Raw genomic sequence first — 12,951 nt, forward strand, 5'->3', positions numbered from 1 at the left:
TATTCTTGTTCGCAACGTATGACATGTAAAGTGCTCTAATTCCCACAAGGGTCTTGTTCCCGCTATAGAAAATCTTCAAAATAAATAAATAGTGTTTATTGTCTGCCCACTTAACATATGCGTCACTGTAGTTGGCATATCACTGCATACGATATGCAACTGCCTCCAGGTCCAAACTGAAATTTTACTTAGAGTTTATAATTAATGCAAACCTTCCAATATTGTTAACAATCAGTCACAGAAAGAAGACCCCAATAATGCTCTTTGTTCCAGCAAAGCAAACATTGTGTACTGAACAAAAAAGGCAACTAGGAGAGGACTAGAATATGTAGAACTGCTCATAGTACAAATAAAGCTTTTAAGCTTTCTATGGTACTCATAAAAGTTCTACTGATCTACAAGTTAACCCAAAGAATGAATCATCAAGTGAAGGCTATCGCAATCTTTCATTTCTACAGAGTGAATTGGCAAAAGGCATTTATTTGACATCAACATATTCCTTTGACAAGGAAGTAGAAGTGATAGGTTCATGAACCTGTGTTTTTGGATGTCTGTTTCCAATTTTTACCTCAATTGAAATGAGATGCATTTGAGAAGCAAGGGTAACAAAGATCTAAACAAAAAAAAGAAAACAATTTCTTTCAGTCTTAACTGGACTGCTCTGCTTGAATTCCTCCTAAATCATAGTGTGTGTCATGCTTTTTCTCCAACTACTTTACTCTTTTTATTTGTGTTTTGGCATGAACCAGACAAGTAGATAACATCTAAAACTGATAGGGGCAGAATATGTAATAACATTTGATGCAACGCAGTACAGCAATAAAAATTGGTCTGCAGAGTTGCCTCTAAGGGAGCACGCAGAGCAGCACTAAGTATGAATCTGTTTCCCCCTGCCTTGGCACACTATAGACTGCCTTGCACTACATGCATACTCCTGAACCGTAGTGCAAGGGTGTATATGTGATGTCTAGCCTGGATTTTGTTCTGGTAGGTTATCCTTCCAATACAAAACCTATGGTAGACATTATGCTATAGCAAAACCTATACATAATTGGCACATTTAATTTACTTATAAGTTCTTATTGTGTGGCGGTCTGTGAAGAATAACAAGGTCCAACTGCCAACTACATTTATTCTTGTGACCCTGGAACAGTTAGCTGGGGAAGGGAAATTACAACTTCGTAAAAAAACATTTTCAATATTGTAACTTAAAATTCAACTTTACCATTAAAAAAGATTTTAAATTACAATATCTTAGACATTTAACATGAAATCTCTACCCGTTCCCAATCAAACGTTAGCAGGTATTAAATGTAATAAGACAGCCTAATGTTATTTTTTGCGTGAGATAGACCTCACAGTAGTGAAAACCGGATTTAGAGTATTTCACTACCAGGATATGCAAAACTTAAAAGTACATGCCCAATCTTTCAATTACACTTCTTCCTGCCCTATGAACTACCCAGCAACTAGCTGCGGGTGAAATAAGCAATACAAGGGGAGTTTAAAGATTGGCAGGGGGGTGTGTTGCCTAGTAAAATTGGCAGTTTAAAACTGCATTCAGGCTGCAATGGGAGACCTGGGGATGGTTTTAAGGGGCCAACTTAAGTGGGTGGACCAATAAGTGCTACAGGTCCACTAGTAGCATTTAATTTATAGCCCCTGGTTGTATTCTATACCACTTTACTAGGGACTTCTGGGTAAATTAATCATGCCAATCAGGTCTAAGCCAATTTTACCATGTTTTACGGAGTGAGCAAAAGCACTTTAGCATTGGTTAGCAGTGGTAAAGCTCACAGGGTCCTAAAGCAAGCAAAAACAAATTCAGAAAAATAAAAAATAGGAGGGTGAAGGCAAAAGGTTTAAGGGTAGACCACTCTTAGGTTGGCAGGTCTGACAGGTATACTTTAGTTCCTTCTTTGATGCAATAAACCATAACACATCTTTTGCAGTGCAGCATTTTTGTGACTTTGTGGTAATGCTACATGACATCACTCGGGACATGCAATTTGTTGCAATCTCATGTGGAATCTAAGGACTTTTACAACAGTGGTGGTGGTTAAAGTGCAGATATGATTAATTTGCCTCAGTAACATGCACCTGCCAACCATAGGAACTGTGAAATAATAACCCAGAACAATCTTTGATGGCTGTGTGGCTCCTATATTGGAGCAGCGAAGCAATTCTATTTGAGGAAAGCAGGCTACTTGTTCTGCAAATGACTGTTGATCAGAGGAAGGGCTTACCTAGGCAGTAGATGTGCTGCTTTTTGCAACCCTCAAACAGCACTGCAGGCCATGCATGTGCTAATCACCTTCCTACAGGGTATGTGTTAGAAATGTGCCTTTGGCTTAACTGGTTTTCTTGTGAAGTACAGTGAGTTTGGTGATTTACATGCACGAAAGTCATACTGTTAATTATAGCCTCACTTAATAACCATAATTGTGCATGAGGAAGGATATAGCAGTTAAATATAGTTTGCAGTTTGCTCCCTTTTCGATATTTATGGTATGTTACATAGCTTGCTCTGAGTTGGCATGTCCATTAGTCTGGCAGTGTGGATGCTGTTGCACTGGTGTTCCTTGGTGCTGACCTGCATTTGTATTTGCGGGCCACCCCAGTGGTCATGGCAGCCCAATGATTCTACGTTGAATTCTCCTTAGTTTTTTCTCTTCATGCCATGCAATCCTGTATCTATTTCACCAACAGTCCTTTGTGTGGGGGCAATACTTTTCAGTTGGTCAGGGATTAGGCGTGGGCGGAAAATCCGTTCCGCTCGCGGATTTTGCGGATTTTCGGGAAATCCGCAATCCGCGAGATTTGCGAATTTCCCGCAAAATCCGCAAATCCGCGAGCAGCGGATTTTGCTCGCACTGCTCGCACTGTTCGCGTGAGTTCGCGCCCCGCGAATAAGTGCAAAATTGCAGAAATACGATTTTAGCAAAACTGAAAGTAACTACTTACCAGGTTCAAAAGTTCAGGCTCATCATTAGTAGCCATTTCCTGGAGTGCTTCCTGAGGGGCCCCTCCAGAGTTCAGTTGCCAGTTGAAACTAGTATGTGACCCTGCTCTGAACCTCAGAATAGTTACACATATGCCACAAAGGTCCTGAATTACAGCTAAGGGAGACAAGCAGGAGCCAGGCTGGAAGTTAAAATCCATTAATCAGCCCCTAATTCATTATTGTCAGTTGGGGCAGGGCAGGTGTTGTAACTAATTTTGCAACAATGAAAGCACTTAGCAAGTGCAAAAGATCACTAATCAGGGCACACTAAGGAAGCAGGTGCCAGCTAAAAAAATATTCTGTGACACATGAATCAGCCCCAAATTAATTCAGGTCACTTGAGGCAGGGAAGGTGTGCTTTGCTTTGCCGAAAATAATGTACACTGGACAACCAGAGGGTGTGGTGATGAAACAGAGGGTGGCATGGGTGGGCCAGAGGGTGGCATGAGTAGTCAGAGAGTGGCAGTGGTGACAGAGAGTGGCAGTGATGAAGAAGAGTGTCCCAAACAGGCTGGACACGTAGAAACAACAAGTTCGCGAAACTTGCGACCCGACAGGTAAGTTTGCAATTTGCGAAAGTGTACAAAACCCTCGCGAACTGGCAGAAACACGGGCGAACACAAAAAAAAAAAAATCCGCAAATTCGCGGGAATTCGCGGATTTTGCGGATTGCGAATCCGCAAATCCGCAAAATTCGCGAACGCGAGATCCGCAAAATTCGCTCATGCTTATCAGGGATAAGACCCTAGAGCAGCCTCCTTAGAGGGGAGAAGAATAGAAGTCCCAAACACCTGGACCGGCTGTCCTGTGACTTTATCTTTCCCTGCCATGGTTGTTGCTCCTGATGTGCATAAAAAAATCAGCAATTTGTTTAATTCAAACACCACTTTGTGGGCCTCATTTATGAAAACTGTTGTACCGCTGTGACAAAACAGCGATGCAACAGTTTTCACTGCACCCTACTTGCGACACGATGAATGCGCTGTATTTAATATACAAAAAACCAAAGGGAGGTCTGGCTCTGAATCAACACTACTGAACCAATTATAAGTAAATAACAACAAAATGCCAATGGTAATGCACAACTCTTATCTTTCACAGGGTGTATTAAAAGTAAACAATATCACCGTCAACTACTTTTTCCGTTGGATTTAATCAATACTTTTTTTTCACAATTTACATCAATAAATAACCGACACCAAAGTCTATTTGATTCAAAAGTTTAGAAAAACAATCAAGCTTCCTTTACCCCCAAACTCTCTCCAAGGACATTCTTTCACTCATACCAACTTCTCTTGTGTACCCTCTTAAGACACCTTCGCTAACACACTCCTCAATACAATCAATCATACAATTTACTACCCTCACATCCCAGCACACTCATAACCTGCTTGCAACCTTTCAAATGTATACAATTCCACACAACATACATAATATAAGGAAACATTCCATAGACATAATGTCCAAGTAAAATGATTCACTAAATCACACGATTTTTAGATTTTACAGAAATGTTTACAATCTTGTTTGGCCATACAAAAAAGGTCGACACGTTTCAAACCCCTTCAGAAATGGGGTTCTCATCAAGATCCAAAAGCTTATTTTGTATTGAAAGATCAGTCGATCTCTACTGTGTTCTCATGAAATCTCAAGCAATTAAATGCTCTTTTTGCAAATGAAGAGAAGATAGGTGCAGTGTCAAACGTTTCAGAACTGGACTCTTAGATGTTCTGTTTGTAGACACTTGTTGTCCGTGGGTTCTTTTCCTTTTAGTATTGAAGTAGATGCGTCTCGTTTCACTGAAGCTCCCTGGCGGACTGAAATTCGAAAAAGCATCGGTGCTAGCCCGTTTCGTAAGAAAAACGTGAAACGAGCCACATGTACTTCAATACTAAAAGGAAAAGAACCCCCGGACAACAAGTTTCTACAAACAGAACATCTAGGAGTTCAGTTCTGAAATGTTTGACCCGGGACCTTTCTTCTCTTCATCTGCCAAAAGAGTGTTTCATTGCTTGAGAGTTCGTGAGAACACAGTAGAGATCGGCTGATCTTTCAGTACAAAATAAGCTTTTGGGTCCTGAGGAGTACCCTGTTTCTGAAGGGGTTCGAAATGCATCAACCTTTTTTCTATGGCCCCCCAAGATTGTAAACATTTCTGTAAAATCTAAAAATCGTGTGATTTAGTGAATTGTTTTGCTCAGCCATTATGTCTGTGGAATTTTTCCTTATATTATGTAATTTGTGTGGAATTGTTTAAATTTCAAAGGTTGCAAGCTAAGTTTAAGTGTGCTGGGATGTCAGGGTAGTACATTGTATGATTGTATTGAGGAGTGTGTTAGCGAAAGTGTCTTGGGAGGGTACACAAGACAAGGTGGTATGAGTGAAAGAATGTCCTTTGAGAGAGTCTGTGGGTAAAGGAAGCTTGATTGTTTTTCCAAACTTTTGAATCAAATAGACTTTGGTGTCGAATATTTAATGATGTAAATTTTGAAAAAAAAAGTATTGATTAAATCCAACGGAAAAAGGGGTTGACAGTGATATTGTTTCCTTTCGATACACCCTGTGAAAGATAAGAGTTGTGCATTAGCATTGGCATTTTGTTGAATTTAATATACAGCGCTCCATGTCGCAAGGAGTTACAGATACGTCACTAATACTGATGTATCTGTAGGTGCAAAAGTGATGCATTGATGGCGTGTGTCTGAAAACAGATGCAACTCCAGCAATTTGTCCTTTAACATGGGCCAAGCCCCATGTGAAAGGACCTGCGTCAGTCTTACGACTGCTGTGAGGCTGGTGTAAGGTTTTGACGCAGTGGCGTCCTAAAAGTGGCACAGTGAAATCTGATAGATTTTAGGGCCTCTTCTACAAGGCTATTTGCGGGGGAATGCCCACCCTGCATACATTATACCTGACAGGTATAATACAGCGGAGGCTTTACAAAGTGACGCATCTGCTTAGATGTGTCACTTTGTAAATAGGGTGCAACGTGGTGCATTTTCTTATGCTGCTTATGCGTCACAAAAAGAGCTGCAATGGCGGCGTAAAAGTGTTGCAAGCCCTCATAAATAAGGCCCATTGTAAAAAAGGAACTATGTAGCACTAATATCTGGAAATGTGGCCCTTAGTTTTATGTGCTCCCAAGATTTCTCACATTTTGATACAGAGTATTATAATAAGCTCTTTATTATAAGGTAGTGGTGTGCAGCCCATATTTTAGCAGGATTTACTGAAAAGTTCGGACCACTTCGCCCTCTAATCATTACACTTTATTTCAACGACTTAAATGGTATGTTCCACAGCTTTATTGACATTTCTTCCCTAAAACAGCTTTTAAGATAAAGGGTAAAATTAAAAATACATTTGATCTTTCTCCTTTGCACAGCGTGCTTTAAACTACTGAGAAGCATTGCTTCAAAAGGCACACATATTTAGAAAACAGCTGAAAAAGCAGGTTGGACTGCTTGGTAAATGCTGAGCTATGTTTAAAGTATATGCAGTTGGTTACAGTAAGCACCAGTTTATCACTAGATAATTGACATAAAGATGTTTGCTATCTTCAAATTGCCTTGCTTGAAACATTCCTTTGAAAATGAGGATTAAATTGCAATATGCCAGCAGCTTGCAAAAAAACAGATTTGACAAGGTAAAAGCCTAAAAAAGTCACACCAAGGAATTCAAAACACAAGTCTGGCGTATATCAGGAGTTAAAGTAACATATTTTTTTATTTGCAGGTGACTTAGCCTGTTCACGTCCCTTTCTCATTTTATGTTTTCTGCTGTAATTCTGTTAAGCCTTTGCTCTGTCTCTGGCTTTTTACAAAAAGGTAACGCCAGAAAATATGTTTGAATAAGCTACTGCACATTTTTATGGCATATGCGATTGATCATGTAAGTGCTTTCTTACACCACCTATTTAAGAGTTTATTTTATTGAATTATGAAGTAAGTTAAGTTTTTTCCGTGAATTAATTTTATCTATGTAAAATATTCTTTATTAGATATACAGGTTAAATCAGCACCCCTCGCCAGGTCGATGATATTTGCCACCACAGCAGCCCCTGTCCATCACTACTGGAAAGTGGTATGTGTTCTATTCATGCTGTTTTGAAGGGTGTAGCTCCAGGCAGAATGATGTGTGTTTCCTATTGGGGCTAGCAGTATAAAGCGAATACAGTGTTAAGGAATTGTGAACACAGATCACTAATTACAAAGCCAAAGTCACTATTATAAATCTTTATAACCAGAATATCATTTCTTTGATGCCAGATATTGGAAAAGATGATTTCTATCTGTGGTAGACACCTCTCAATAAAACCTAGCTAAAGGGATCTATTTTCAGTAGTGTGGTGCTATAATTGTAATTGCATTTACAGTGGAGGAAGCTCTCAACACAGAGAACAATTTATCAATTAAATTTCCTCCAGCATTGGGATTGCATTGAAAATTTCAGGGTATCCTTCAGATATAGCATGTCTGACTTTAAAATATTCTAGAAACATTTCCTCCACTCCACAATTCATAAACTCAAAATGCCTAGGCACAACCTTCATATATCCAGACAAAGTCTTACATTCCTGGCCAAACCACTGTATGTCCAGACACAGCCTCAATTGACTAATTGTACCCCCAATTGGGAGACGTGGTATACCTGACCCAGCATCAATGCAAGGCAAAGCATCAAGAAACAGATCATCAAAGAAATTCCAGGCACACAGAGTTAAGTGCTCAAGCACAACCAATTGTAACCAGTAGTTATTGTGGAGTTGACTGATCACCTCCTTGCTAACCTCAGTGGGCATCAGAGGGGGAGGTAGAGGGATCAAGAGATTGATGGCAGGTGTATCTGCGGTTAGTTACAGGGGTGGCAGCTGCAACTGCATCTAGGAGGGCAGCTCGGTGATGGTTTCGACCACAGCAGGGGTTGTAGCAATGGTGGGTTGTGATGTGGGAGGAATGGAGTATTTTGCCTACGTGGGGAGGTACTAATTAGTGTTGTGTATGTGTGCATATATTTCTACAACTAAGAGACACCATCAAACAATCATCCAATTATCAGTGTAACATGTCAGGTGATAGGACTCTGGCCCAGAGTTACAAATGTTGTTTGCCCAGTTTGTGTTACTTTTTTAAAGCAGACAAACCCAGCAGAATTATTTTTTTTATCTACAAACCAACGTGTATTGGCATTTGTCTTAGTTTGTGAGAAAAAGTAAAAGAAACGTAGCTCTGTGTCAGGAGAAAATGCCATGGTTGTTACATGAGTATTCCCATGCTTCCACCCATGGTTCTTAATGCAAAACCCTATCTACTAACAATATGAGACACGATTTTACACAAAAAGTTAACGACACTTGAAACATGCATTGCAAGGATAAATGCTTTCTTTTCTGGATTTGCATGTGTGCTGCACTGAAGAAGAAAAGTTTTAAACTTAGACTAAGCATTGCATTTTGCACTGGAAGGATACCCTTCCAGTACAAAACAAAACCTATGCTAGACTAAGCAGATATCTTTGCACTATGGCACAAAGGTGTGTGAGTGGCACTAGGCAGCAAAATCCTGTGCCGGCACTAGGGAGAGGGGGAGGTGAGTTGTAGATATGCACTTCCCCCTCTCACCATCACGCTATGCAGCTCAACAACTTTGGGTGCTGCACTGCTTTGTTTGACAAGTACCTACATTTGGCCCTTTGTTTCCCCATCATGGATACCAAGTGGACTTGCAACCTATATAAAACACACAATTCTCCTCACAAAAATGTGTGGTATTGTAAGTTTTATTTGCGGAGACAAGCAAAAACTAACAGTGTCATCTTTCTTCCAATGATTTTCCCATAACGATTTAAGCATGTGTCATTTAAGATATGTGAATGTAGCACAACTTTTTGTGGTGGGCCTATTGTACAGGGTTTTCATTACCGTATGTGGTTATCCTGAAATTCTGTCTAATGAATGTGCCATCACACATAGCTCAGGATAAGCCCACTATCAAATGATTTCCCATGCACCTTAAGTTCTTCACAATATACACCCATGGCTTGTACTCTCTACCCTACACAGATGTTGTTTGTCACTCACCATACTCTCTGGGAGCATCACCACTCCTGTCTCTTCTACATTTCTTTGGGTATTTCTCCTGCCCCAAAAATTCTTAGGCATAAAACTTTCCTGGATCTTCACTGATGACTTCAGTATTGCCATGTCCAGAATTCCAAAGATCTTCTCCTAGATTTTTGCTCCATCTATGGTCACACTTTTAAGACTTTTAAGTACGTATCCTACTGTCATTTTCCTGTCCATCGATTTCAGGCAATTTCACCATTGTTTTTGTCTACCTCCCACAGGAGGATGGTCAATAAATTGACCACACCTCTGATGCACTTCCAATTTCCTGAGCACCTCTTGTAGAGACTTAACATGAGGTGCCTCTTCACCAGCTTCTTGCACACCATCTACTAGCCCAAAAATGTAATGTACTACTGCCTGAAAGCTACCATGGCACAACGTACAGGGGGTTGATTTCCCTAGATGGCAGAATACAAAGAAGGATGTCATTGGATAGATCCATATGCTTTGTGTGCTATTGTGTGCCCACGAAATGACTACTGTCTTACTTGTGGATGTTTTTGGAGTTCAGGATGAGACTGACGGTGGGAGTTCCAATGTTGTCCAGGCACAAAAGGAAAACACACATTTACTGGCCATCCAATGCCATAAATGGATAAAATACTGAATTGAAGGGCTACAGCACTTTACAGGTGATGGTAGGACTGCCTCATCGGTCTTTATACCAGAGACACGAGGAGTTGGTGAAATGAGGAAGGTGACTTTGTTCTGAAAATCACAATTTCTTTTGTTAGCCTCATGTATGCTCTGACCTGAGGGCCAACAAGAGAGAACATTCATTGAGTCAGGCATAGCTCTCTCAGAGCTTCTATCCACATGATGGTAACTACACTGTGTTAGAATTACAAGGATCCCTGGTTGGCTGAGGTAGGTACTGTAGGCCAAACAGGGATCTGCGAGCCCCAACGTTAGGGAAAAGACAGGTCACCTCTAGAGATAGCCCCGCTTCACCACCTTTGGTAGCTTGGCATGAGCAGCCAGGCTTATCTTCAAGGCCAATGTGTAAAGTATTTGCAATTACGCCCACAGCAATGCAATGATGACACCACTAATAGACTCCACACGAGTTTCTTAAAAAAACAAGTATATGTTTATAAAACCATATACAATGCGACCACACAATACTAAACCAAAATATGCATCAGGGTAATACTCCCCCTGGTATATTGTATCAATAAAGCTTTATTCGATTTGTAAAACAGAATCATAAAAGCATACAATGAAAAACAACATAATAAAAACTTCCAATACATCTGGAATAAATACATTAAAAAGTGGCTTAAAACTTACAAAACTTAATAGAATATAAAATCCTTGCTGAGCATGGGCGCTCTACACTTGGTAATTTAATACATTCATTATAAAAGTACTGATTACATTGTCTGAGCCATCTAGTTATGATTGTTCTAGAATTACATCAGGTTCCTGAGTCTAACAATCTCCTTTAAATAGGTGGCTGCGACTTTGATGGAATGTACGTTATCTAAAGTTTTCAGTTTGTTAAAGGCCCCTCTACAGGTTCGTAGGCCCCATGTCTTTAGTAGAGGTTTCAACAGTCTTTCCCTCGGGAGCTGATAGAATCTGCAGAATAATATACAGTAAATGTTAGACTGGTGTGAAATGTTCTCGCACGGGCAGGTTTTTATATCCCTTATCCAATCGTTACAATGTGGGAAAGTAATTATTCTGAAAAGGGTGTCCGTGCGGAAACGGGTCAAGAGCATACGTGTGAAGGGGGATGGTTCTATGAGCAAATACTGCTGTACCCCTTTAACAATAGTGGTCAATTGATTTTCTACTTTTGCCCTTTTCTACCAGCCATCTTTTACTATCTAGGTGCTGTAAGAGGAGTGGTCTGGGCACCATCTCCATACTTACAGATTGGAAAAGTATTCTGGATGCCCGATGTATTTCAACATTTATCTGACATACTTGAACCATTTAATATTATCAGCACCATCTAAGGCCAAACAATCCTTTATAACTTCCCCTTTCAAACTTGTCTCCGATTTTACCCAGACATTATGCCACAGCAGAACTGGTAAAGATTTTATAATGTCCGAGATATACGGGAGACCTAATTCATTGTGTACTTTTAGGAGTTGCCAGTAAATAGCGAAGAAAGGAGTTCTCAGAGCGTTGGATAGGATCCACCTGCTCAATTCCCCAGAGGCCAGCTGCATATGTGCCGGTCGATGTACATTTGGCTTTCTAGATCTGTAGGAGTTCTCCAACTGGTCTCTCTCCCAAGTGTTTAGCAAAATTAATCAGAGCACCCGTGGCCCTTGAGAACGCTAAGTCCCTTGCCATTACAGCCGCCTGCCATGTACCCTTTCTATCAAAATTGATACCAAGGTAGGAGAACCTATCTGTGTTCTCCACTTTTCTCCCGTCCCAAAAAATTGGGCATGGTGTCCTTCTATTCCCTGTTCCACAGGACATAGTGTAAGTTTTTGAGACATTTACACGTAGACCTCTGTTTTTCATAAAATCTGAACATTTTCCCACTGCCCTTTGCAGACCTACCCTTGTCTGGGACATAATTGCAGCATCATCTGCATAGAGGAGTATGGGTATAGGGGTCCCATTTACTGTAGGATAATCATAGTATGCTTCAGTGAAATGTAGGCCTACCAAATTAATTTATAGGGTGAAGAGCAGGGGTGCTAAAATGCACCCCTGGCTTACTCCTCTATGCATCTGAAATATGTCAGAACACTCACCCCTCCTGCCATACCTGACTCGTGCTCCTGCCCCCCTGTAGAGTTCTTTAACGAACAGGAGTATGTGTTTATCCAAGCTAATCTCAGAAAGTATCAGCCAGAGCATCTTGTGGTCCACGCAATCAAATGTGGAACTTAAGTCCACGAAAGTCACGAAAAGATTGCCTTTTTTGGCCTGGATGTATTTAGCTGTTATTAATGCCAAATTGAGGCCCTGTTCTATGGTGCCTTTACCAGCTCTAAAACCATATTGTAAATTTGAGATGGCATCATGCTCTTCCATCCAAACCGGGATTCCATTTAAGATGATCCTCCCGGCAACCTTCATCAGGCCATCGAGTAGCGGAATTGTACGATAACAAGTGGGGTCATTCCTGTCCCCTTTTTTGAAGATCGGTACTACGATGGCCTCTGGCCAGGTCGAAATTAATCCGATGTTATTTGAGGAATTGAGCACGTTGGTGAGCATGGGTGCCCATAGATCGATCCCTGATTTAAATACATCTATTGGGACGCAGTCCGGTCCAGGTGCCTTCCATGAGGGACTTTCTTTCAGTGCCCTGATGACTTCCTCGCATTGGAAGAAAATACCTAGAGGGAAAGAGCTAAGTGATTTATGCTCCACAGGTGCACCGAGATCATTGGGTCCTACATCCTCCTGGGGACCTCAACTTCCACCTGGAGAACAACAACAACAACAACTCCGCAGCCCTACTGGACAACCTCGCCAACCTCGGACTCAAGCAACTGGTGAACACCCCCACCCACTACGCCGGCCACACGCTAGACCCCATCTTCTCCTCCAGCAAGCACATCTCCTTCAGCCACGTAACCCGACTACACTGGACAGACCACAGCTGCGTCTACTTCACTTCGAGAGAACCATGACCCACCACCGCCCGCAACAGGTTCCCCGCAGAAGCTGGAGCAAGATCACCACCGACCAGCTCACCAACTCCCTCAGCCAGAACCCTCCCACCAACACGAAGGACCCCAACGAAGAAGCCCACAAGCTCACTCAGTGGCTCACCAACTGCACCGATGACCTCGCATCGCTGAAGAACCCTCCCAGCAGACCCGGCAGCCAGAGGGCCTTG

This window comes from Lissotriton vulgaris, chromosome 6 (assembly GCF_964263255.1).
Source record: "Lissotriton vulgaris chromosome 6, aLisVul1.2, whole genome shotgun sequence".
In the NCBI taxonomy this organism is placed as follows: Eukaryota; Metazoa; Chordata; class Amphibia; order Caudata; family Salamandridae; genus Lissotriton; species Lissotriton vulgaris.